The following is a 27,535-nucleotide window of genomic DNA, read 5'->3' as shown; positions in this document are numbered from 1 at the left end:
TTATTCCCAAAAGGTAAGGGATATGAACTTCAGCAAAATAATCAAAGTAATTCTTACACATATTCATAGTTAAATCTTTTGAATCACTGAGCGTACTTGAATTATCTCAATGAGATTTTGGAACCTATGTGTGTATCTGCCTGCCGTTCGTTCGTTCATTCCTTCCTTCCTTCTTTCCTTCTTTTTAAACAAAAGAGGGGTTTACGCAAGTTTTATTCAGTAGTGCATCTTAGCATTTACTTTTGTCAGTATGCATTTTATTGGCATTGTAACTACCTGAACAACAGCTAAACCCCATGTCATGAAGGATGCTAGCGAGCCTTCTAAACCTGTTACACCCATACCTCATTTTGTTGTGCTTGACTCATACTGGGTTTCGTACAAATTGAAAGGTGTGCGGCAACCCTATTGGTGCCAATTATCCAACGGCATTTGCTCACTTCGTGTCTTTGTGTCACATTTTGGTGAGACTTGCAGTATTTCCAACTCTTGCGTTATGATCACATTTGTTATGGTGATCTGGGATCAGTGATCATGACTCACTGAGAGCTCAGAAGATGGTTAGCATTTTTAACCAATAAAGTATTTTTTAATTAAGACATGTACCTTGTTTTTTGAGACCTAATGTTATTGCACACTTGATAGACTGCATTCTAGTGTAAACATACCTTTAAATGCACTGGAAAGCCAAAAGATTCATGACTTTCTTTTTTGCAATATTCACTTTATTGCAGTGATCTGGACCTGGAGTCACCGTATTTCCAAGCTATACTCATATATGTAATTAGATTGTCTCATTATGGCATTGAGATGTGTAGCCAGGCTTCTGCTGATTTCGAAAACTGATTTGGACTAGTGGGAAGATCTTAAGAGTAACATCTTATCAGACCTTTTGGAGAGTGGAGTATTGTTGTATTGAAGAGGCTACCATCAACTTTATAAACAAAAGTCTTTACAAACCATCAGAAATGGCATTACTAATCACATTCCTATCTATCAGAATTTTTCGGCAGCGGACTGTAAAATTTAAATTCATATTAAAATTTACATTAGGACTTTTTTGTCATGGTGTTTTAGATAAGCTTTAATAATTTTTTTGGTACCGCATCATCAATTTTTGATAATTCTTAAAGCCATTTGCATGTCAAAGCTGCAGAATTGGGGCGGAGGAACCCTTGTCATGGAGGAGGAAACAGGCACAGAGTCACACAGGGCGTTTGGCTCGCTGAACTGGGCCTGGAACCCCGTTCTCCTGATCCGTGGCCTCATACCATTTTTTCTGGTCTCTCTATATGTGGTTGACCTCACTGCCTATAGTTTTGTTCTTTTCCTCAGTCCCGGAAGGCAGAAATCTCTGTTATTTTAGAACATAGGAACCTCAGAGCTGAAAATCTCACCATTTACTCTCTTCCCCAAACACCTGCCTTAGCCACATGTGATGTCTCTTGGAGGCTGTTCAGAGATTTATAAATCAGTCCTTTTTTATTTTTTTCTATTTTCATTAACCAACTTTTAGTTAATAGATATAATTAACTGAGAATCAGCATTACTATCTATCTATCTATCTATCTATCTATCTATCTATTTATTTATTTATTTATTTATTTATTTTTTAGCATTACCATTTAGAACTGGTAGAAATCTAGCCCACTGCAGAGGAACTTGGTATTTGTCCTGCTCAGGACTGTTTCATCTTGAGTAAAAAATCCTCATTTCGTGGGACTTTCTGAAATTTGGAAACTAGCTTACAGCCTTCGGTGCTCTCTGGGCCCTGACTGGGAACCACAGCACGTGGTGTCAGGCCACATGGGAAGAAACCAGGCTTGAACTTTAGCCAGGCCATTCAAGGAGACCTGTGTGTAGCTTTGTTCAGCGTCTGAAACTAGCACTTTCCCACCGGAATAAAGTGTTCCACCAAGTAGTTCAGGAGGAATGAAATCTAGCTAGTTCTGCCAGAAGTCAACAAGGCAGCCCAGCCCCGTGTTGTTCTGGTCAGGCAATGGCCCTGCGTGTTCATTCTGCCCTGGATATCCACAGAGGCCGTGGTGGGGCTACGTGCTCTGAAGGGGGTCTTGTGGGGACAACGAGGAGGGAAAGAAAGGAAGAGATGACACTGGGGCATTTGTGAGCCTAGAGGCCTAGGATGGTCATGTGGGTGTTTTGTTTTCTTTAAAGAATTTATTTATTCATTCATGAGAGAGGCAGAAAGAGAGAGGCAAAGAGACATAGGCAGAGGGAGAAAGAGGCTCCATGTAGGGAACCCGATGCAGGACTCAATACTAGGACTCTGGGGTCACAACCTGAGCCAAAGGCAGATGCTCAACCACTGAGCCACCCAAGGGCCCCCGTTTTTTACTTTTGAAATAAAAGAAAAAAAGACACTACCTATGGATTAGGGGTTGGAGGGGGGTTCTCTCGGTGTGCTTGGCATATGTAAGATTAGGTTATAGTGCATGCCTGATGTGGCCTGTGCGTCTTCAGGTTGTGTCAGTACCCAACCCAGTCAGATGATGTTTTCCAGTAATTCTGTTTTTGCTGCTTTAACATCTAAGAGAAACCGTTCCTTTAAAAATAAAGTGTCTTATGCCTTCATGGCTTGTTTCCTTGCTGCAGCATTATGCTGTCCTTCCCCTACTTGAGGGGCTGAAGCCGGCTTCCCAGGGTAGCAGGTACTCCAGACAGGTGGCAACCACAGACAATATTTGCCTGAGTCTCAAGGTTTGACCTGCTAGTGGCCATCTTTTTTTTAAGAAGAAAAATGAAGGCTGGGCTTTGAAACCAGACTGGGGTAAGTTCAGATTCTGGCTATGGGGCATCTGGTGGTTTAGTTTCTGAGCTGAATGGTAAGATTTATCTCAGAGTTGCTGTGAGGGTGGAGCAAAGTGCAGTGTCTCACTGGGACCACCATCAGCTCTTCTCCCTGCCTGTTACTCTACTCTGTGAATCCAGGAGAAGGAGAGGCAGTATGACCTGAGCACCCAAGGCACTGAGCCTTTGGGAGATTTGAGTTATCCGGGAACATCACCCAACATAAAGTGGGTAGAGCTATAGTGTCTGGCACTAGCTGATGGGCCATCAGCAGAACTGGCACACACCCTTATTACCCCTTAATGACTCCTCTGGAGTGAAACGCATCAGTGACAGACGTAATCACATCACCACGGGGTCTCCTTGCAGACTAAGGTGCCCAGGAAGCTGCCTGGGACCTCCCAGAGGATGCATCTGGTGCTGCAGCAGGCACTGGAAGTTTCAAGTTCAACTGAGATAGCCACTTGGGGCATCTTAGTGCTTAGGCCCTGGCCCCAGGACCTGTAGCGCTCCCAGATTTGCAGGGTGCCATGGAGGCCCTCGAGCCCAGAGCATGCCCTCACAGCTAAAGCAAATGCTGCAGCCAGCCACCCCTAAAAGATGGGGAGGAGCCCCCAGTTGTGGCTTGAGTGTTTCAAGACATAGTTGAAGAAAATGTCAGCGTTACAGAGAATTCAGATAATCCCGTGGATTTCGCAATGATAAAATTTTGTGGTTATTAGAGGTCTACAGTAATGCAGGGAAGGAGATCTATTTGGCAATAGTGTTAATTCCTTTTTAGTCCTACCTCTCCTCTTATTTCTAAAGGTGGAAGCATAGGGAGCTAGTGGATAAATATTTTCAAAAACAAACATAGACCCGTTTCGTACCCTTGCATCTGCCGAAGTGCACAGCGTAGACCATCCTTGAGTGAATTCTTGGGTGAGAGCCTTCTGCACTCCAGCTGACCTTGTACCTAGTAGTGTTTGCGGTCTGAGGTGGTTTTTGCACAAGAGTGTCTGCTTTCCTGGTGAGTTTAGATCTTCTTTGTTTTTTAATTATTTTTACTTTTTTTTTTTTTTTTGAGAGAGAGAGAAAACAAGTGGGGAGAGGGGCAGAGGGAAAAGCAGACCCCTCAGAGCGGGGGAGCCCCATGCAGGACTCAATCCCAAGACGCCAGGATCATGACCTGAGCCACCCAGGTGCTGGAGTTTAGATCTTTGTACTTAAGATCTGATTTGAAATGTTTGTCCTTAACAGAGGTTTTGAGTATGCCTATAACTCCACTACATTAAACATGGGCAGTAGGCAGGCTATGTTTAACCCCCAGGCTGGACAAATTTTGATCCTTCTGTTTATTTCCACTTGAGGTGTATGCTTAGTCCATTGAGAGTTTGTCCACAAAATGCTTTTCTCCAAGCAAACACCTCATTGTTGTGCTTAAATCCTAGACAGCCACGGGCATGTTTAAATGAACATAAAATCGTCTCCCTTTGATTGGAGCTCCTCTATCAGTTCAAATTCTGCTCTGTTTCATCCGACTTTTCCACCTTGCCCACTACTCTCAGTATCAAAGGACTGGGCTTCCAGATCCACCCATTGTCCTTTAGCTCTGGGCTAGTAAATAAGTTGCTGTGGCATCAAGCTTACCATTGCTGTGGTTGGTCTAGAATTTGGGAAGCCTGTGTTCCTAAGTAAAGCCTGTTAAGGAAAACCCTTCACCTCCCTGAGAAAGTTAACTCATGAAAAAAGTGGGTGTTAGTAACACTCGTAGAAGGTTATTGTGAGAATTTAAAAATCTCACTGGTGAGAGAACACGGTGGGTCCAGAGGGAAGGCCCATATGCAGGTAGCTCCGGTAGCTGCATGGACACCCCCAAACAGTGCTCTAGGGGGATCCGACTCCAGGAAAATTCACTTTTCAATTAAAATTTTAAAAGTCCAGCTTATACTCCTGAAAATACTAATATGGAAGTGGTATTTGTGGGCATGGCTGTGTTTATTAGTTGGTGGCTTTCTTCAGTAGGTGCATAAAATGAAATAAGAATATATGGTCAGGAACTGAGTCCAGACACCAAAACTTCTATTTCTGGAAACCCTGTCATTTTATTGTAAACATTTAGCGGAGAGAGGGCTGTAATTATCCTAGTACACATTTACTGTCTTGCCCCAGTCTAGTCTTCCTGTTGTGTTTGGGTATAACCTTTCCCCTGCATTAGGTCGTGTATTTTTTAAAAGTCATGCAGCCTTTGGATCTCCTGGGTGGCTCAGTCCATTAAACATCTGACTCTTGGTTTTGGCTTGGGTCTGGATCTCAGGCTTGGGAGATCGAGCCCCTCATTGGGTTCCACACTCAGCGTAGAGTCTGCTTGAGACTTTCTCTCCCTTTGCCCCTGTCCCCCTTTCTCTCTCTCTCTCTCTGTCAAATAGATAAATCTTTGGAAAAAAAAAAAAAAGTCATGCAGCCTTTAAAATAATGCTAGGAATGCACAAAGAGGAATTAATTTTTTAATCAAAATTTATGAACTTGCTGTATAACATTTTTATGAAAGTCCTACTTGAATTATCTTTTTCTATTTGACTAAAATAGAATTTGATTTTTCTATGGGGTATTTAACGTTTTGGGTCATAATCATGCCAGGGATGAATTAATAGATCTTCTCTGAGTGAACTGTAAGGACAGATCCCCTCTGGGTTTGAAATGTAATTAAAAATGTCAGTGAACTCTTGGAGGCCCACGGAGCTTCAGGGTCCCCTCAGCAATGCTGGGCAAGGACAGGAAATAGTCACCCAAATACAGAGAACCTAAGGCAGCAGCAAACTCTTGGCAAGCAGGAGGGAGAGGCTTCTGGCTTCATCTGTCAGGCTTCTCTTGTCTCAACTTCTTTGTAGTTTTGGAATATTTTTCTCTGATTTCTTAGGAGGATGCTATGGGTCCAGTAGGGGGCCTCTCAATAAATAGCATAAGAAACCTCCAAAAGAGGAATGAGTCTCTAAATGTAAATATCCTGCTCTCTGCAACCTGGCTCCCTTAATTAGGCTCTCAGACTTGCTTCCTTTCTACTTCGCACCCCTTTCTTTTGTTTTTGGCAGGGATGTGGGGAGGAATTGTTGTGGGGGGAGGGCTAGAAGAATCTTGGGAACACAGGTGCCTTGTTGATGACCACCTGTCCCCACCTTCCCTATCTCTTCTCCCCACAGAGGTACCTGCCTGCCCCAGAGCTAGTAACAGGGACCCCAAGGTAGAGGAGGAGAAGCTTTGTTTGGGTAGAGGTCAGTAGGTACAAAGCAATTTTCTTCTGGGATGTATTAAAGATACTGGTTTCAGACAAATAACTAATCGTGCAGTTACTTAAAAGCAAGCAAGCGGCCCTAATACATGACTTGTTTTTTTTTTTTTTTTCCTGTTCGCTTTCAGATTTCCTATGTTCCCTTGTATACAAGTGATTTCCCAGATCATCATTCTCTGCTGAGATTTGGGTTGGATTCGAGAATTTGGAGAATTCTTGCAGCTGTGTAACTTCAGGAGTGTGACCAGCTGAGATCGTCACCTTTTGAAGAGTTCTGCATTTTGCCCATCATCTCTTATAACTGAGTGCCAAAGGTGAGTCTGCAGGCTCCTGCTCAAAACCGGTGAGAGAAGTTGGTGCTTTTGCCTCAAATGCTCGATTTGCTGGGTAGGTTTTACATTAGTAAAACGGCAGTAAGTGTGGCCCTGATTGCTTGAGCCACATCAGACTTGAGTTTTCAAAGGCTCTGGTTCAAAAATGAGATTGCCGTCCCTGCATCAGCACGTGGTGACATTGACTAGGTAGGAAGCAGATTGGTGGATGTCCTGGACTTGTAAAATGCCCCTGTGACCCGGCTCTGTGGCCCAGCGGGTGGCCTGGAGCCGAGCCTTCTTATGTGCTGCTTTGCAAGGATGAGATACACAAGAACTGCCTTCAGGCTACTTATAGTCTAGTAAAGGTTCATTCCGACTTTGCTGTTGGGAAGATAAGTCTATGTGAAGATACGCAAACAGATAAAAGGATTCTGGGGAATGTTGGGCTTGTCTGTATGAGAAGTCTGCTCATGAGTGTTAAAACTGTACCCGCTAATACCGCATCCAGGGGTCCTGTAATAACAGATGCTGGATAAAAACGTGTGTCCATAGGACGGAAATGTTTCTCAGCCCTAACAAATCGTTTGGGACGTTTGATTTAAATATAAGAGTTGCAGTTTGCAGTCTGGTTGGTCTGGTGTTCTATCTGGCTGGGTGGTGGTGAGTGCTTTATGAGAAGGTATGATTTCATCTCCAGCAGAGACAGTACCCAGTTCATCAGCTGTCCTTCAAACCCTTATGTGGCTTGTGTTATTCACAAATCATTTTAAACTATCTCAGATCTGTAACTTTGGACTATAAATCTCTTGATATGATATCTGTAAGTTTATTAGTGTAATAGAAATTAAAATAAAAAAAGAAATTAAAATTGTCTTTCATTTGCTCTAAAATTACTATTAAACTTCCTATAAGTGTGGGGTTTTTTTTCCCCTCTATCCACCTTTTTTTCTTTTTTTGGAAGCTTCTTCACTGATGTTCCTTTTTGATGTGTGGTAAGCAGAACAGCACAGAAATAATATGAGGTATTTCATAAGGGTAGGATTAAGTGGCTGGGTGTCTTCACCTTATTATCCTTTATGGTTTCATTTGGAGGAAATGACACATCTCATTTATTTTAGAGTGTTGTTAATTGTGATTTCCAGATCTAGGCCCTGGTTTGGAATTGAGAGTTTGGAGGTCGTATTGTGCAGCCTGATTCTACACCCTTCTTTCTTTCTCTCGCCATGCTCAGAGTTATCCTGACTCTGCATCCTGGACATGTCTCTTCCCAGCTTTACAGCCTCTCCTGCATTGATGGGGCACTCCCATGTCTCTCTCGCTGACCTCATGTAGGATGAACACTATTGGGGTATTAGACATCCAGTCCTAGGAGATTTCCATTACACAGGAAAGCTCTTACCCGTCGCAAATCAATTTTTTTAATACTCATTGAAGTGGAACCTTTTAAGACTTAGTCTTTTTATAAACGCAGTCACGTATTTCATGGCAATAAGCAAGAAATTAGTGCAAATCCTCCAATCTGATCATCAGAATTCATCAGTATCAGCATCTGACACTTAATGATAGTAACACACTTTATCATTCCTATTTTCTGAAAGTTTCTCTTTCGGAGAGTGGTAAGGCAGGGAAGTAACATGCTTACTCCCAGCAGTGTATTCTGCACAAGTGCTGGGCAGGTGTCCAGTACTGTTAGGCAAATGGTTGATTCCTATGTACAATTAGGTAGAGAATCATTCTTAACCATGAAAAGATACTTTAAAAAATATCCATACTCATTTCAAATAATTAATTTTTATAAGCTCATGACATCCATGGCCAAAATCCTGATTAACTTATTAAAGTTACTTTTGTGGTTAGATAAATGTCCAGTGGGAAAATCATTAGATGTATCCATTCATATAATAACTATTTATTATGAACACCAACTGGATTCTAGACTATTTTTCTTACAGTTTTAGCACTGAGTTTTAGCAGCTACAAAAATAGATAAAATAAGTTCTTATCAGCCTTCTTCTTGGCCTTGTGGGATGGGGCAGGGCCCTGACAGCTCTGGTTGAGGTTCTTACAGTGAGTCCCTGGTGCCTAAGTCGGGGTGAACTGACCCTTAGAGAGGAGTCTGGAAAAACCATGAGATGCTATGTCTGGAGTGGGTTTTAGAGAATGAGGGAGTGTTGTGCAGAGACATAGTGGGTCCCCATGGCAAGGACAGGTGAGGCAATTCACTGGGTAATGGATCTCAGAGTCTCCAGATCATTTAAGCAATAGTGAGCGGAGACCCAGCATGCTCTTTGGTCAGTGGTCTTTCAAGCACTAGTGGGAAAAGTGATTTTATCGAAGGGTATATTTTGGAAAGAAATGAAAGCTGCACTAGTGCAGTGAAGTGGTACATCGGACGTTAGCCTCAGATGCATTTCCCAGTTACTGGGACTTGTAGTTTGCCCTGTTCCAGCTGAGACCTGCCCCGAGGGCTGGGCTGAAGAGAGCAGTTTGAGGAGAGTGGAGTGTCCAAGCTGCATCTCACAGGGCCCAGGACACTGCTTCCAGGTGGTGCACCTGCCTGCCCTGTATTCTTGGGAATTCCCCAGCCCTACCCTGCCTGCTGTGGGGTGTGGAGACCACAGGAGAAGCATGGTGGCAAAGTCCTTCCATTTACACTGCCACGTCAGTGAATGTAGAGCCTGCACTTAATTCTTCCCATGTATAATTGAAAAGTGACTGTAATTCACTGTCATTGGAGGCTGGGTAGTGTTTCCTGGGGGTGGAAGATGTGAAGGGTGTTGTACGCCAGGCCAAAAATCTCTTCTCTTTTGAAAAACTATTTGGAGACATTTTCAGGATGGAAGCCCAAGGGGTAGGAGGATGTTATGGGGGAGGAAAGACCATGGCTTAGTTGAAGAATTAGGAGCAAAAGGGAAGCAAAGGATCCTTTTTTGGCTTCATGGAGGTATGATGGACAAAATTGTAGCATACTGGACGTGTATGTTGTGGTGATTTTGATACACCATTTACATCATGAAAGAATCCTGACCATCTAATTAACACATCCATCACCTCACCTATTTATCTTCATGTCTGTGTATGTGAGAACATTTAAATTTACTCCTCTTAGCAGATTGCAATTAAATAATACAGTGCTATCCACTGTAGTCACCATGTTATACATTAGATCCTTTGCCTTTTTCATCTTACAGCTGAAATTTTGTACCCTTTTATCAACTTCTGCCTATTTCCTCCACCTTCAGCCCCTGGCAATCACTTCGCTACTCTGTTTTTTGTTTTTTTTTTTTTTTCCTTCGGTTCCACATATGAGTGGTCCCACGCAGTATGTGCCTTTCTTTGGCTGGCTTATTTCACTTAACATAATGCCTTGAGGTCCATCTGTGTTGTCAAGAATGGCAGGATTTCCTTTTTTCTCATAGCTGAATAATATTCTGTCGTGGGTATTCATCCCTGGACAAACACTTAGGGTGTTCTATCTCGGCTGTTGGGATAATGCAGTGAGCACGGGGTGCAGATATCTCTTCGAGATCCCATTTTCATTTCCTTTGGATATAAATCTAGAAGTGGAATTGCTGGATCATATGATAGTTCTGTTTTTAATTTTTTGAGCAACTTCCATGCTGTTTTCCATAGTGGCTTCACCAACTTACCTTTCCATCAAGAGTGAGAAAGTGCTCCCTTTGTACACATAGTTGCCAATACTTGTTATCTCTTGTATTTTTGCTAATAGCCATTCTAGCAAGGTGTGCAGTGATATCTCATTGTGGCTTTGATTTGCACTTCCCTGATGATGAGTGATGTCGAGTGCCTTTTCATGTACCTATTGAGCAATTGGATGTCTTCTTTGGAAAACTGTTCAGATCCTCTGCCCATTTTTTCTTTGTGTTTTTGCTATGAATTATATGGGTTCTTTGTATATTTTGAATATTAGCCCTTTATCAGACATGTGATTTGTAGATAGTTTTCTCCATTTCATAGGTTACTTTTCACTCTTGTTGGTTTCCTTTGCTGTATAGAAGCTTTTGAGTTTGATGTCATCCCACTTGCTTATTTTTGCTTTCATTGCCTTTGCTTCTGGTGTCAAATCCAAAAAGTTGTTGCCAACACTTATGTCAAGGAGCTTACTGCTTGAGTTTTCTTTTAAGAGTTTTATGGTTTCAGGTCTTACTAAGCCTTTAACCCATTTTGAGTTAATTATATCTATAGTATAAGCTATTCTTTTACCTGTGGTTGGTTGTCCAGTTTTTCCAGCACCATTTATTAAAGAGACTATCCTTTCCTCATTGTGTATTCTTAGCTACTTTGTTGGAAATTAATTGATATATATATATATATATATATTTGATCATATATATGATAATAATTCATCATATATATATATGTTTAATTCTGGGCTCTTTGTTCTGTTCCATTGGCCTGTATGTCTCTCTCTCTCTCTCTCTCTCTTTTTAATGATTTTATTTATTCATGAAAGACACAGAGAGAAGGCAGAGACATAGGCAGAGGGAGGAGCAGGCTCCCTGCAGGGAGCCCGACGTGGGACTCGATCCCGGGACTCCAGGATCACACCCTGAGCCAAAGGCAGACACTCAACCGCTGAGCCACCCAGGCATCCCCTGTATGTCTCTTTCTATATAGATACCATACTATTTTGATTATTATAGCTTTGTAGTATAGCTTGAAATCAAAAGTGTGATGCTTCTGGCTTTTGTTTGTTTTCTCAAGGTTACTTTGCTATCATATGATTTTTTGTGTGTGTTTATTTATTTGAGAGAGAGGGAGAGCACAAGTGGCAGGGAGAGGGAGAGGGAGAAGCAAACTCCCTGCTGAGTGGGGAGCCTGACACAGAGCTTGATCCCAGGACCCTGGGATGACCTGAGCCAAAGCAGACACTTAACCCACTGAGCCATCCAGGTTCCGGTTCCATACAAATTTTATTTCTTATTTTTATTTTTTTTATAATAAATTTATTTTTTATTGGTGTTCAGTTTGCCAACATACAGAATAACACCGAGTACTCATCCCGTCAAGCGCCCCCCTCAGTGCCCGTCACCCATTCACCCCCACCCCCCGCCCTCCTCCCCTTCCACCACCCCTAGTTCGTTTCCCAGAGTTAGGAGTCTTTATGTTCTGTCTCCCTTTCTGATATTTCCCACACATTTCTTCTCCCTTCACTTATATTCCCTTTCACTATTATTTATATTCCCCAAATGAATGAGAACATATAATGTTTGTCCTTCTCCGATTGACTTACTTCACTCAGCATAATACCCTCCAGTTCCATCCACGTTGAAGCAAATGGTGGGTATTTGTCATTTCTAATGGCTGAGGAATATTCCATTGTATACATAAACCACATCTTCTTTATCCATTCATCTTTCGATGGACACTGAGGCTCCTTCCACAGTTTGGCTATTGTGGCCATTGTTGCTAGAAACATTGGGGTGCAGGTGTCCCGGCGTTTCAATGCATCTGTATCTTTGGGGTAAATCCCCAGCAGTGCAATTGCTGGGTCACAGGGCATGTCTATTTTTAACTCTTTGAGGAACCTCCACACAGTTTTCCAGAGTGGCTGCACCAGTTCACATTCCCACCAACAGTGTAAGAGGGTTCCCTTTTCTCCGCATCCTCTCCAACATTTGTGGTTTCCTGCCTTGTTAATTTTCTCCATTCTCACTGGCGTGAGGTGGTATCTCGTTGTGGTTTTGATTTGTATTTCCCTGATGGCAAGTGATGCAGAGCATTTTCTCATGTGCATGTTGGCCATGTCTATGTCTTCCTCTTTGAGATTTCTGTTCATGTCTTTCGCCCATTTCACGATTGGATTGTTTGTTTCTTTGGTGTTGAGTTTAAGAAGTTCTTTATAGATCTTGGAAACTAGCCCTTTATCTGATATGTCATTTGCAAATATCTTCTCCCATTCTGCAGGTTGTCTTTTAGTTTTGTTGACTGTATCCTTTGCTGTGCAAAAGCTTCTTATCTTGATGAAGTCCCAATAGTTCATTTTTGCTTTTGTTTCTTTTGCCTTCATGGATGTATCTTGCAAGAAGTTACTGTGGCTGAGTTCAAAAAGGGTGTTGCCTGTGTTCTCCTCTAGAATCTTGTCTCACATTTAGATCTTTCAACCATTTTGAGTTTATCTTTGTGTATGGTGCAAGAGAGTGGTCTAGTTTCATTCTTCTGCATGTGGATGTCCAATTTTCCCAGCCTCATTTATTGAAGAGACTGTCTTTCTTCCAATGGATAGCCTATTTGTGTTTTCTTCACTTTCATCAATGTCTTACAGTTTTCAGGGTACAGATGTTTTGCTTCCTTGGTTAAATTCATTGTTAGGTATTTTTTTCTTTTTTTTTTTGGTATTTTATTCTTTTTGATGTAATTGCAAATAAGATTGTTTTCTTAATTTCTCCATCCTGATAGTTCATTGTTAATGTTCAGAAACACAACTGATATTTGTATATTAACATTGTATCTTGAAGCTTCATTGAATTCATTTATTAGTTCTGACGGTTTTTTGGAAGAGTCTTTAAGGTTTTCTATATATAATATGTCATTTGCAAAGAATGACAGTTTTACCTTTTCCTTTCTGATTCGGATGCCTTTTGTTTCTTTTTCTTGTCTAATTGCTCTGGCTAGGACTTCTAGTACTATGTTGAATAAAAGTGGTAAAGAGTGGGCATCCTATCCTTTTTCCTAATCTTTGAGGAAAAGCTATTAGCTATGATGTTAACTGTGGGCTTTATTATTATTTAGATAATATTAATTATTATTATTATTTCCTCTATACCCAGCTTGTTGAGAGTTTTTATTAGTGAATGTTGAATTTTTTCAAATGCTTTTGCTGCATCTCTTGAGATTATCATATTTTTATTCTTCATGTTCTTAATGTAGCACGTCACATGGATTCAGTGCATGTTGAATTATTCTTGCATCCCTGGACTACATTCCCATTTGATCATGGTATCTGCTCTTTTAATATGCTATTGAATTTGTTAGTATTTTGTAGAGAGATTTTCTATACTTGTCAGTGATATTGGGCTGTAATTTTCTTGTAATGTCCTTGTCTGGTTTAGATTTTAGGGTGATGCTGGCCTTGTGAAATGAGTTTAGAAGTGTTCTCTCCTCTTCTGTTTTTTAGAAGAGTTTGAGAAGGATTGGTACTAATTTTTCTTTAAGTGCTTTATGACCTCACCAGTGTCACCAGTGAAGCCGTCTGGTCATGGACTTTAGTTCGTTGGGAGGTTTTTGATTCTTGATTCAATCTTCTTACTAATAATCAGTCTGTTTAGATTTTCCTATTTCTGTAAATTTTAGCTTGATAGGTTATGTATTTCTAGGAATTTGTCCCTTTCTTTTAGGTTATTCAATTCTTGGTGTGCAGTTTTTCATTGTTACCTCTTATGATCTTTTATTTCTGTGGTATCAGTTATAATGTCCCCTCTTTCATTTCTGATTTTATCTATTTGATGAGTCTACAAAAGGTTTATGTATTTTATCTTTTCAACCTTCTCTTAGCGTCATTGATCTTTTCTACTGTCTTTTTAATCTCTATTTTGTTTATTTCCTTCCTTGTACTAACTTTGGGTTTCATTTGTTCTTTTTCTAGTTCCCTGAGGTGTAAAGTTATGTTATTTGGGAATCTTTATTTTTTCTTAATATAGGTTTTTATCACTATAAACTTACCTTTTAGATGCTTTTGCTGCATCCCATAACTTTTGATACATGGTATTTCCATTTTCATTTGCCTCAAGATAATTTTTTATTTATCTTTTGATTTCTTCTTCCAGCCATTAGTTGTGCAATAGCACATTGTTTAGTCTTCACATAACTTGTAGATTTTTTCAGTTTTTGTCTTACAATTTATTCCTAGTTTCATACCATTGTAAGTTATAAAAGATGCTTGATATGATTTCAGCCATCTTAAATTTATTAAGACTTGTTTGTGGCATAACATATGATAGATTCTTGAGAATGTTCTGTATGTGCTTGAAAAAAATATTCTGTTGCTGTTAGGTGAAATATTTTGTAAATATTAAGTCCATCTGGTCTAGTCTATGTATTTTATGTACAAATTTCCTTATTGATTTTCTGTCTGGATAATCTATTCATTAATGTCAGTGAGGTATTTAAGCCCCCCACCATTACTGTATTGTTCTGTATTTCTCCCTTTTTGTTTGTTAATATTTGCCTTATATGTTTTAGGTATTTCTATATTGGTTGCATAAATATTTACAGGGTGATATATTTTATTGGATTGACCCCTTTATCATTACATCATCACACTTTCTGTCTGAAAATTCTATTGGCTGAAATTCTATTTTGTCTGGTAATAAGTATAAGTACTCCTGCCTTTTTTTGGTTTCCATTTGCATAGAATAGCTTTTCATCCCTTTATTTTCAGTCTGTGTATGTCCTTACATCTGAAAAGTGTTCTTTGCAGGTAGCACGTAGATGTGTCTTATAGTTCTTATCTATTCAGCCACTCTTTAGCCCATCTTTTGATTGGAAAATTTTAGTCCATTTATATTTCATGTAATTATTGATAATTATGGACTTACTATTGTCATTTTTAAAAACTGTCTTGCTTCTTGTAATTCTTTTATTTCTTCTCTTTGTCTATTCCTTTGTGAATTGATTTTCTCGAGTGGTATGCTTAGATTGCTTTGTCTTTCTTTTGTGTATCTATTAGAGGTTTGTGCTTTGTGGTTACCATGAGGCTTATATAAAACATCTTCAGTAAAGTAAACAGCTTACTTTAAGCATCTGATAACAAGTCTGTATGCATTATTTTTTTTTAATTTTATTTATTTATGATAGTCACAGAGAGAGAAAGAGAGAGAGAGGCAGAGACACAGGCAGAGGGAGAAGCAGGCTCCATGCACCGGGAGCCTGACGTGGGATTCGATCCCGGGTCTCCAGGATCGCGCCCTGAGCCAAAGGCAGGTGCCAAACCACTGCGCCACCCAGGGGTCCCCCTGTATGCATTATTTTCTAGTCTACTACAGAAGCAGCAATGATTTGTTTAATCACACATTGGGCAGAAGAAAATTAAAAGCCAACCATATTAGTCACTCTTACTTTCATAAAAATCCTATCCAGTAATACTTCTTTTAGTAAAGGGATGTTTTTATTTCTTCTCTTTATATCAACCTCAATTTGTATAATATTTTTTTTCTGAGTTTATATATTTTGTAAAGTTCCCTTAACTTTTCCGGTCACTTTTTACCATATCCCAGCATTTTTAAAAAAATATTTTAGAGATGGCTGATAACTCACTTGGTCCCCACAGGGATTATTTAGAAAGACCTTTTACATACAAGACCCATCTCTCAGTCTTTAAGTTTTAAGGGCTATGGCTGATATTGGGAGGTGGAGATATCTGGAAGTAGCTTGTTGATTTATGCCAAAATAGAAGGGATCATCCTGGACCCTTACTGCTACTCTCCCCTTCACTGGGACTCTTGAGGAATCTGAGGTAGGGATTCTATAGCTGAACTAGTTGGGTCTTCCTTAAGGGATATTGAGTGGGCTAGCCATAGCCTTTGATGTTCTAGTTTTTATAGCAGCTAGATGTGTGATAATTGATCAAATAAATACCCAGTAAGTATTGGCAGTTGCTAAAAATATTGCATTGTTGATTCTACCACAATTAAGCTGGTAATATAGCTAGTGAAGACACTTGCCTGGTACTTGGCACAGGGCATGCCATCTCTATTGTTATCTCTAATCTGAAATCCAGATCTTACTACCTCCATTTTATAGGAAGAGACACTAACCCTCAGGAGAGGTTAAAAGGATTCCCTGTGTTTATAGAGTTGAACTTGGATAATAGCATTTTGACCAAGGTCATGGTTTAGAAGTCCATGTTCTTTCTCTTCCCCATGTCCTGACATACCCTGACAATGACATAGTAACCACCTGTTGTCTGAGCACCTGAACCAGGGACTACTTGATGCTCTGAGAAATTAAACAGCTTGGCCAAAGCTCAGTGCTTGTAAGGGCAGAGCAGGCTGTGCACCCACATCTTCCTGACCCAAAGCTTTTCATTCTTATTAGACCATGAGCTTTATTTATTTACTTAATTTTTTCCCATAGAAGAGTTCCCAGCAACTAAGTATAGTTTGAAAGCAAGTTTCTTCTGGAAATTTAAGGAAGGGAACATGAAGAAAAGCTTTGGGGAGGATTGGAGGGGTGGGAGACAAGAACCAGAATCCCATGGAGGTCCTTGTACCTCCTGAAGTCCCCAGGGTGAGCTCAGTCGCTCAGGACCAAGCTGAGGCCAGAATGCGCCTTGAACTTCCATTTGTGCTGTTCGTAGATGGCATTCAGAGTCACCTTGTACTGGTGACTCCTAACTTATGAACAGACCTTTGAAAAAAGTTATGTGTAGGAGCAAGAGGACCTCAAATACTTGCTGTGTGTTAGGCCCTGCCCATGGTCTGTTCAACTTCCACAGTGCTTTTGTACAGAGAGAAGCTTCACAAAATTGCAATTTAATGTTTTTTTATGTAGTTAATGAAATCATCATTTTCTAGTGGTTGAAGTGATGATCAAAATTTAACCAAGCATTTTTCTTTTCTGTTTTGCCTCACATGCCCTAGCAGTGTGGCTTCTTAGAAAGCTGGACAAACCAATTAAAAACACAAAAAAAGTCCTTGCTCCCCACACACCCTTTCTTTTCTCTCTGACAGATTGTAGAAGCTGAATTCGTGGCATTCCTGTCATTTTTCCACTATTCTCTGAATTGTACCTTACAGTTTACAAAGGAATTTTCATATAAACATTCATAAATTCTCCTTAAAACCAGGTGATGGGGCTCCCCCTTCTCTCCCCACACCACCACCATTTTATAGAAGAAGGAAATGAGCCAGGAGATTGTGGGTTATAATTACTTGCCAAATATGGCACAGCATTGTATAGTGTCCTGTAGCTTGTTTGCATGCTGGATTGTACAGTGACCTAGCGACACACTTCCTTTAAGAGCCACTGGATCGGGAATGTCGATAGAGTAGAACTATCAATATACTAAGAAACAGATCACACGGAGCTTTAAATGAGAACATTGCTGTAGGCAAGGTTCCAGAATTAGGAAAGTGTTCTTTCTTGACCTTCCTGCAGAAAAACAAAAAGCACATTGCTGCTATGTACATGTGTCACAGGGGAGGAGGATGTAGGCTTTTAGCAAATTACAGATCATCCATAACTTACATGCATTTACATCCCAATAAACCTATATGAGTGGAAAATATTATTAAGCCAAAAGGCATTTAATGCACCTGTGAACGTCATAGTTTAGCCTTGTCTATGTTGAACATGCTTAGAACGCATACATTAGCCCACACTTGGGTAGAATCATCTAACACAAAGCTTATTTTCTAATAAAGTGTTGAATACCCATGTGCCTTATTGACTACTATACTGAAAGTGAAAGCTAGAATGGTTGTCAGTGTACTGGTTGTTGATCCTCATGATTGCATGGCTGACAGGGGCTGTGGCCGCTGCCCAGAATCATGAGAGAGGATTGTAGCACATACCGCCAGCCCAGGGAAAGATCCAAATTCAAACCCTGGAGTACAGTTTCTACTGAATGCATGTCACTTTCATGCCATCATAAAGTCAAAAAATCCTATGTTGAACTGTTGGAAGTTGGGGACCATGTGTAGACCTGGAACAGGTAAATCTGTTGGAGGGTGGTGGATATGTTTATTACCTTGTTGGTAGTGATGATACCAAAGTGTATGCATAAGTACAAACTCATCAAATTGTACACATTAAATATGTGTGACTTTTTAAATACATTAAGTATCCCTTAGTAAAGTTGAAAAATAAGTTGCTGTGTCATTATGAGAATTGTGTGGTGATCTGAAGGGGTATGGAGACTGCAGAGCTGTTTCGCACAGGAAGTGTGTCTGGTCCTGGAACACTTGATTGGGGCGGCGGGGACGATCCTAGGGATCTCTGAACTTCCACCTTCTTGTGTCACTGGTGTGCTTCAGTGTAGAGAGTACAAATGCAACCCGAGTTTTAAGATTTCTGCCTGTCAAAATGGTTTCTCCTATTGACTTTTATTATAACGTTGTAAAAGTTTTCTTTGCAAACAGTTCTGGCTCCAAGAAGTTAAGTAAAAACTTTACAACTGGGGAACCTGGGTGGCTCAATGGTTGAGTGTCTGCCTGTGGCTCAGGTCGTGATCCCAGGTCCTGTGATTGAGTCCCACATTGGGCTTCCCACAGGGAGTCTGCTTCTCCCTCTGCCTGTGTCTCTGCTTCTGAATAAATAAATAAAATCTTAAAAAAAAAAAAACAAAAACCTTACAACTACATCAGACCATAGAAGATCACAGTTTAAGGGGAACGATTTTTGGTACAGCGTTAATGAGCAAGATAGTAACAAAAGCAGTAGGATCACCCAGTGCTTGTTGAGGGCGGTGGGTAACTGTCCACCTGCCAGCTCTATGGCCCTGGGAGCCCACCCTGCCTCTCACTGTGAAATTATATTTGTCTTCTTGGCCTCTCTGAGAGTTGAACTTGACCAAACACTGACAAGTTAATTGGTGAGATTTGAGTTTGACTGCTTTCTGGAAGAAGTAAGGGAGATCCTAATTGTCGAATCCCTCGTGGCAGTTCCTTACCCAGAGCCCTGGGCTCTCCGAGCTTCCTGCGTGGAACGCCGTGCCAGCCGCAGTGTGGGCAGGCCCTAGTCAGGTGTATCCCAGGGCCACCATGGACCCCGGCCAGACAGAAGCCCAGAGGGGAAGCAGAATGCTTAGTGTGCAGGTAGAGTGTTTCTGCAGAAGGCTGCCCATCTGATCTGAGACACCGCCCCCTTCAGACTTTTTTTTATTTAAAAGGTTTGGGGAACCTACCTCCTATGATCTTACCTGGAGGTTTTGTGTAGGTTTTGTAGTGCTTACAAAGACTACGAGAGCCTTTCCACAGCAAGATCAGCTGGGCTGGGGAGAGCTGTTGATCCCAGGAGCCTGAGGTAAGATGTCTTTCCTGGCAGCAGCCTGGCTCTAGTGGCCACCTCTTATGTGGGAAAAGCTGCATGCTGGCCATCTTCAAATGACTACATCGTATAATTCCAAAATTCCATATTGAGCACGGTTTTGTTAAATGTTCATATTCTCTTGGTGGTTAGATTCCAAACCTCTTTGACCTGTGCTCCAACCAAAGGCCTCTGGAGAAAGTGGTGTGTGCTCGGGCGTATGGTAGAGGGACTGACATCTCTTCAGTTGTGCTTTTCACAGGCGTGTGTTCACATCTAGGCCTTAGTTTCTGGGTCAGTGACATGGAGGGACCACAGGAGTGTGGGGCTGTGATTTTGGAGTCCAGGGACAGTACCACGTGGATAGTTTTGTACTACAATCCTGGCCAGTACCCCACAGAATTCTGTGGGAAGAAATATTCATGGTGTGTGAGCCACCATAGGCCCTCTTCTGGCCCCATCTGGCAGGAAAAGCTTCTTAATCATCTCGCATGTGCCTTTCACCTCCAGGACAGGGGACCAGGGATTCCCGAGGAGTACAGGCTGCTCATGCTGCTGACTTTCGCTGGCTGAGTGGGCCAGGCATAGAGGGGGCTGGTAACCTGAAAGGTGCTTGGAGATAGGAGGAGAAGGTGTGCCACGGCCTCTGCCTCACTACTTTCTTTCCAGAAGCAAGCACGCAGGCCTCAGGGAGCTCTGAGTCAGTGCCTGCTGGGTGCATAAGGGAGCCACCAACCTGGAGGGCCAGACCGGCCTGGGCATCTCATGCTGCAAGCTTTCCAGGGATTCAGATGTGCTGACACAGGGGAGAATCGCTGGTGCAAATGTTTTCAGCAGAACTCTTCCCAAACCTGCTTCCCCCTCATGGAGGCACTTTTAAAGAACACATGAGGCCCAATTCTGACCCCCTGGCTGTTTTGCTGGCAGTATGGAGGATGCTTGTGGGGAAGCTTGTCATTTTGACTGTCTCAGGAACAGAAAAATCAAAGAGGCTACTGTAGAGAACACCTGATTACTTGGGGTTTTTCCCCTGCAAAAATAGAACTGAAGAAACCAGAAATTTCTTATTCCCACAGAGCCAGATTCCACCTGGATTACCTAGTATAGGGTTCTGACCTCTTTTGTGTGGTCCTAGGACCCCTGGGTTTGGCCCATTCCTGACTTATCCCTGCAGTACCCCCTCCATTCTTAGCACAAACCAACCAGGTATGTGTCTAACCTCTGCGGAGCTTCTGTCTCTCCTGTCATATCCTGGAACACTTTAGAGACTGCTTATGTGTATGTGTATATGCTGACAATAAAAGGATGGAAAAATCTATACCATGCAAGCATTAATCATTATCAAAAGAAAAGAAGGAATGACTATTAATATCAAAGTACACTTCAGACTATGGAAAATCCCAGGCACAGAGGGTCCCATTCAGGAGAGCACGTTACATTTAGTTGTCATGTGTCCTAAGGCTATGCTGTTTCCTCAGACTTGCCAGTCTTGGTGATCTGGACAGTTTTGAGCACTTGTCAGGCATCCCTCCATTAGGATTTAGCTGACATTTATCCTCATTGGTAGACTGGGGTCATGGGTTTTTGGAGGAAGACCATAGGGGGAAAGTGCCATTTTTCATCACAGAATATCCAGGGTAAGTACTGTCCATCCTTCTCCTCAGCATGACGGAGGCCTTGACCTGCTGGCTCCAGAGTTCTTCCTCATGCCCTTCACACGCTGTCCTCCTTGGAAGGAGGTCTGAGTACAGCTCACACTTAAGTGAGTGGAGTTAAGCTCCCCCTCCGTTGAGGGGGAGGAGCTACATTATTTATTTGGAAATCTTCTAGGGATATTTGTCTTTTTTTAAAAAATATTTTATTTATTTATTCATAGACACAGAGAGAGAGAGGCAGAGACACAGGCAGAGGGAGAAGCAGGCTCCACGCAGAGAGCCCAATGTGGGACTCGATCCTGGGTCTCCAGGATCACACCCCAGGCTGTAGGCGGCGCCAAACCGCTGTGCCACTGGGGCTGCCTGATATTTGTCTTTTCTCACTTGCTTACTTGCTCATTCATTCATTCATTCATTCATTCATGAGAGACACAGAGTGCGAGAGAGAGAGAGAGAGAGAGAGAGAGAAAGAGAGAGGCAGAGACACAGGCAGAGGGAGAAGCAGGCTCCATGCAGGGAGCCCGACGTGGGACTCGATCCCGGGTCTCCAGGATTACAACCTGGGCTGAAGCTGGCGCTAAACTGCTGAGCCACCTGGGCTGCCCATCTCTCATTTATTTACTCCATTGCCTGTTCTCTTGTTCTCCTGCTTTTTTATTCTTTTTTTAAATTCTTTTTTTTAAGTAATCTCTACGCTGACTTTGGGGCTCAAACTCCTGATCCTGAAATCAAGAGTTGCATGTTCTGCTGATTGCGCCCACCAGGGTCCCCCATTCCCTTGCTTTTTAAAGCTCATTTCACTACACACCATAAGCCTAAACAACACTGTTTAGTCTGCTGGTTTCAGGGCTTTCCAAAAATGGTACCATGTAGGATGTCCTTTGACTGTTTTCCCTACTCAGCATGGTTTTGGGAGTCATCTACGTGGTTTGGGAAGGCTTGCTTCTGTGTCACTGCTGTGTAATACAGAGTTTGGTGACTGCACACTCACTTCTCCCTTTTCCCCTTGATCAGGCTCTTTATTTCTCTTCCCTACCTGTTGTAGCAGTGCTGCTGTGAGCATTGACATACACATGCTAGTTTCTCTACCACCTGTGACTTGGAGTGGCATTGCCACCTTGTACAGTATGCCCAGTTGAGCTTCAAGGGAAAGTCCAAATCATCTTTCATAGTGATCATTCCATTTTTGTCTCTCCAGCCTTCCTAACACCTGTATCATCAACCTGTTTCATTTTTATCCATCTGGACTCAAACAGCGTCTTACTAACTATGATCTCAAATTATGAATGCAACAGAGCTTTTTGTGTGTATGTATTCACCATTTGTGCCGCCCTTCTGTGCAATGACAGTGTCCTTTGCCTGCTTGTCAATCGAGCTGTTAGTCTTTTCCTTCTGGAATTGTAAGGGTTTTTATGTATTCTAAATGCCAGTCCTTTGTCATTATGTGCGGTACTTACAACACTTTCTTTACAAGTATATTTCATCAGATTTTAATATGTGGAAATCAAGAATTCCTACTTGAAAATCCAGACGTTTTTAAAACTAGAATAGAGTCTTTATTGGTGCCAGCAATGGATACCTCTAGTTATAAACTTTAATGCTTACATGTAAAAGGGAACCTTATATTCTTCTAGTTCCGCTGAAAGGGCCACATACATTTTGTGTTGTTTCAGTGTCCAACTGTCTATTTTGAAATTGGGGGTTGAAAAGGATAAATACAGAGTTTTTCCGGTCTAGAATTTGATTACCGGTACTCACATTATCTTAGCCAAGTGTGTAATCTGGTCTTGGACTGTGCATTCTCAGACGTTTCCTGGGCTTGCCTCAACTGGCATCTTTCATTATCTGTTGCTGCTCTAATCAGTTGCTAGAAAGAGTTGGAAGATTCACTCTTCATTATTGATCTGCATTTCATGAATATTTATGTCTATTCCATGTACTTTTATCCTTTTCCTCAAAGTAGCTGAATAGTCTAAAATTTGAAATTTTAATTGGAATTCTTCTATGGCTTCCATCATGAGTAAAGAGCCCGTATTATGTGGAATAACAATGGCTGTCTCAAAAAGTGAGATTGTTTTAGATGAGGCATCTTAAATTTGAATCCAACTGCAAACCAGGACTTCGGTATGGGACACAGCCGCCTTTCAGTACCTCATACCCACGAGTGGATTCTTCTGGTGGAGGCCGTCGACAGCTGCTGATAAAGAGCATCCATGGGCCATTCATCCACTCACTCCTTCAGATGCATGCTGGCTCCACGCATAGGCTCAGGCCCTCCTAAGTGCTCTGTTTACAAGGACACAAAGTCCTTGTCCTCAACAAATTATATTCAATGGGAGAAAACAATCAGTAAAGACATTCATGAAGTACTACTGGCAAGTGCCTTGGAAACGAGAAAACAGACCGAGGGGATGGAGGGAATGCAGTGGCTATTTCAAAAAAATCTTTTTTAAGATTTTATTTATTGACTGATGAGAGATACAGAGAGAGAGGCAAAGACATAGAGGGAGAAGTGGGACTCGATCCCAGGACGCCAGGATCACGACAGGAGGTGAAGGCAGATGCTCAACCACTGAGCCACCCAGGCACCCCCACGGCAGCTATTTTAGATAAGGTGGGGCAAGCAGGGCTTGTATAGCACAGTGAGGGAGATGATGACATTTGGACAGAGGTTTGAGCAAAGTGAGGGGACAAAGAATCTGCAGATAGCAGGGTGACAGCCTTGTAGGCATTGGGCACCCTGCAGAGGCCCCAAGGCACGAGCTCACCTGTTGGGTTGTTCTGAGAAACAGCAAAGTGTGAGGAGCAGGAGGATATGAGCGCCAAGAAAAAGAGCCCAAGGTCAAGGGATCTGAGGCCTTTGTAAAGGTTCCGGATTCTGTTATAATGTGATGAGAAGCTGTAGTGAGGTTTGGACAAAGGAGTTACAAAGATCGCCATGTGTTGTGTACAGGCCTGCAAGGCCACTTAGGGAACCAGTGGGGTTGGGGGGAGGGGTGGACCCAGAGAGACCATTTAGGAGAAAGTCAGACAGTCCAGGCCAGAGGGGCTGCTGGCTTGAGCAGGGCAGTGGAGGGGACGAGGAGTGGGTGGGTTGGAGACATTTTTTGAAAGTGAGCCCTTGGTGTCTGCTGAGTTGGGTGGGTGGTATGGGAGAAGAGGCTGTAGGATGGCTCCAACATTTTTGACTTGACGAGTGACTGGATGAATGGATATCTTTTATGTCATTTACTCAGAAGGGAAGATGTTGGGAAACAGGAGGGTTTTGTTGTTGTTGACTTGGGGAGAATGAAGAGTTGTCCCTGGGCTTGTGCAGTTTGAGAACCACATTAGACATTCAGGTGGACGCATTCAGTAGGCACTTGGCTGGAACATTCTGGCATTTAGGGCTAAGAGCAGGGGTGAAGGGGAGCCTGAGTTGCTCAGTGGTTAAGCATCTGCCTTTGGCTCAGGGTGTGATCCCGGGCGTGATCCTGGGTCTTGGGATCAAGTCCCGCATCAGGCTCCTTGTGGGGAGCCTGCTTCTGCCTCTGCCTGTGTCTCTGCCTTGCTCTCTGTGTCCCTCAGAAAGAAAGAAAGGAAGGAAGGAAGGAAGGAAGGAAGGAAGGAAGGAAGGAAGGAAGGAAGGAAGGAAGGAAATAAGATAAAATAAAATAAAATAAAATAATCTGTATTATATCTATTAAAAAATCAAACACAAGTGAAGACTTAACTTTTGGAAGCGACATGCATGGAGATAGCGCTCAGAGCCAGGAGGATGGATGGAAGCCTCCAGGCAGCAAGCAGACAGAGTAGGGGCTCCAGACAGCCGGCTACTGCTGCATCCCTGTGTCCGAAACAAAGGAGCGGGCAGCAGGAGAAGAGGTAGTCGGGGAGGAAGAAAAGCAAGGCCGTGTGATTGGCTGGAAGCCAAGTGAGGGGTGTGTTCAAGAAAGGGCTGATGGACAGTGTCAGCTGTCAGCGTGCAGGTAAGATGATCGAGAAAGGAGAGGAGTATTTATGACACAGTATAGTGGGAGCTCACTAGAGGCACAGGGGGGTGGCATCCAGGGCACAGAGGAGGGCCGGCCTCAGGAGGGGGCCCAGGTGCTTGCCTCGGGAACCAAAGGGACAGTGGTGTGTTCGTAGGCACAGGTAGGCGTCTCCTTCTGACTGCTTCTGTTTCTCTCCGTGAAATAAGAGCCAAGGTCATTCATCACCTGAGACTGCAGAAGGGGTGGGGGACGTTAGTGGAGGGAGAGGGAAGATCTGAGTGAGACCCCTTACGGGGTGGGGAGTTCACCTGGGGCGTGGAGCGAGCTGCTGGGCAGCACCCAGGGCTCATTTGGGCCAGTGATCAGAAGTATACAGTGGGACTGGGCGGCAGCACATTCCACTGCCCTGGGGCAGCAGCGGCTGGGTGCTACCAGGCTTTTCTAAATGCCCCCTTGGGACTTTGGGTGGCCATGTCACACCCCTGGTTTACAGCAGCTGAGATCTCCTGAGGTGCTCCTCACATACATACATCACCGAGTTTTGGCTCACCTAAACCAAGGAGGAAAATAATTGTGCTTGTGGTAGTGTGAGGTATGTGCAGCAGCCTACAGGTGGGGTCGGGAAGGCCTGCTTACTGGGGGAGGCTGCGGGGGAAGATGGTAACTGGCTGCAGCCGCAGTGAGGGCATGTTGGGAAGCAGGAGAGGCATTCCTAACAGCACTGCTGCACAGGCAGGAAGGCCCAGAGCCCGAGAGCAGGAGTCCCACAGAGTGGCTGCTTTACTTTCTTGGACAATACTGTAACCCAGGAGCTGGGCTAGAGGCAGCACGGGAGAACGCTCGTGTGCAAAATGCACATGCAGTGGGATGCAGGTCCTGCTGGTTACTCTCAGGTCAGAAATCTTGATTCTGGAGCTGAGGCAGGAGATGTACAGGGACAACCTAGAGTATCTGGTGAGGCCAGAACATAAGGATGTACTCACAGTACACATGTTCTCTCTCTCTCTCACACACACACACACACACACACACACACGCACTCAACGATGGTGGAGTGTCAAAGGAACTCGGAGCCAGCTGTAAGAGTTCCCAACAGCCAAAGTTAGAACAGTTTGAGCCACAAAATAAATAATACTGGATTGTGGCCCAAAGTATAAAATAAATATAAGTCTACATTGATATAAATAAGTGAATACATTTTAAAACGGGAAGAAAAATAAATAAAACAGGGGAAGAGACAAATCTCCTGTGTGGGTGCCAGATAATGTCTGTGGACCCCCCTCTCTGAGGGAGACGGAGTGGAAGCCCCCCACCCCCGTGTGTCCTTCCAAACAGCCCAGCATGGAGAAGGGACAGAATGATGCAGGAGTGGGGAAACCTGACAGACACACACCCCTGAGCCAGGTCAGCATCGCCAGTGATGAGTCAGGTGCATAGTAACTGTCCTTGATGTCACGTGATGAAAACGGCACTCTGCCTCTGTGCTGTTTCTCCCCAAACCCCTAACACCACTCGTATGAGGAGAAACACTCCAGGTGCATCCCAGCTGAGGAACATTCTACAGAAGATCTGACAAGTATCCCTCAAAACTGGAAAGGTCATGAAGATGAGCCACATCTAAGAAATTGCAACTGCCAAGAGGAGCCTGGGGAGACATGAGAACTGAATAATGTGGTCTTCTGGGCAGGATTGCAGATTTTAAAGAAGAATGATAACTAGATAAAAAGCCAAGGACATCCCAATAAAATATGGACTCTGGTTAATAATGTACCAATATTGGTTTATTAATTGTCCAAATGTACCATCCTAATGTAATATGTTCATAGTAGGGGAAGCTGAAGCTGTTCTAAAAAATAAAATTTATTTCAAAAAATCAGGCATGGACATTAGAAAATCTTATTTCCTCCTTCTGTTTTCTTAATGGGAAAGACATCCTTAAAAGAGTTGCACATTTGGAATAAACATCAGTGTTTATCTTTATAAAACCATTTGTAGGCACAACTGTGTAGTGAGTAAACCCAGAGTAGCCTGGTACCCTCTCGTGTACTGGGTCCCTGTCCTGGGCCAGGCTTGGTCCTTAGCATGAAGGGTGAGGGTCCCCATCCTGTGGCCAGGTATGGAGGGGCTTTCTATAATTTTTCTTTCCCCATTAAATAGGAAAATTGAAAGCAGAGAATACTTAGGAATGTGGGCATAAGCCTTGTATACCTGAAGAACTAAAATAACTTTGGCAACTTAATTATATTTGAACATTATGAGACCTTGATAATATGGAGTGTTTTCGAAATCACTGTGCTTCTTGTTTCACTCATGTTTGTTTCAGAATTAGGCAGAGGATTTTGAATAATAAGGTGGTCAGGAAGAAGGTCAAGTATCGATTAGTGTAGCTGAATTCATTAGTAAACCAAGGACGCTCATGACATTTACATTTTGATAGGTTTATGAAATAGATACTGAAATTATGACAGTTAAAAATCACTTTTCTGGGGAAGAAATTAGCAATGCCTAATAAACTCCTAAAAATGGAGA

At 42.6% G+C, this 27,535-nt stretch overlaps 1 protein-coding gene across 5 annotated transcripts in view; it reads left to right on the top strand.

Moving 5' to 3' along the window:
* The window catches only part of NCK2 (NCK adaptor protein 2), a 150,268-nt gene that overhangs the window by 71,181 nt on the left and 51,552 nt on the right, over positions 1-27,535 (top strand). For all 5 annotated transcript variants that reach the window (XM_038550884.1, XM_038550883.1, XM_038550882.1 and 2 more), the window contains exon 3: positions 6,205-6,390. The gene's annotated coding sequence lies outside the window, so the exon portion shown is untranslated. The remainder of the gene's footprint in view (positions 1-6,204; positions 6,391-27,535) is intronic.

Source organism: Canis lupus, chromosome 10 (assembly GCF_011100685.1).
Source record: "Canis lupus familiaris isolate Mischka breed German Shepherd chromosome 10, alternate assembly UU_Cfam_GSD_1.0, whole genome shotgun sequence".
In the NCBI taxonomy this organism is placed as follows: Eukaryota; Metazoa; Chordata; class Mammalia; order Carnivora; family Canidae; genus Canis; species Canis lupus.
This window is presented reverse-complemented; position numbering and strand designations above follow the sequence as displayed.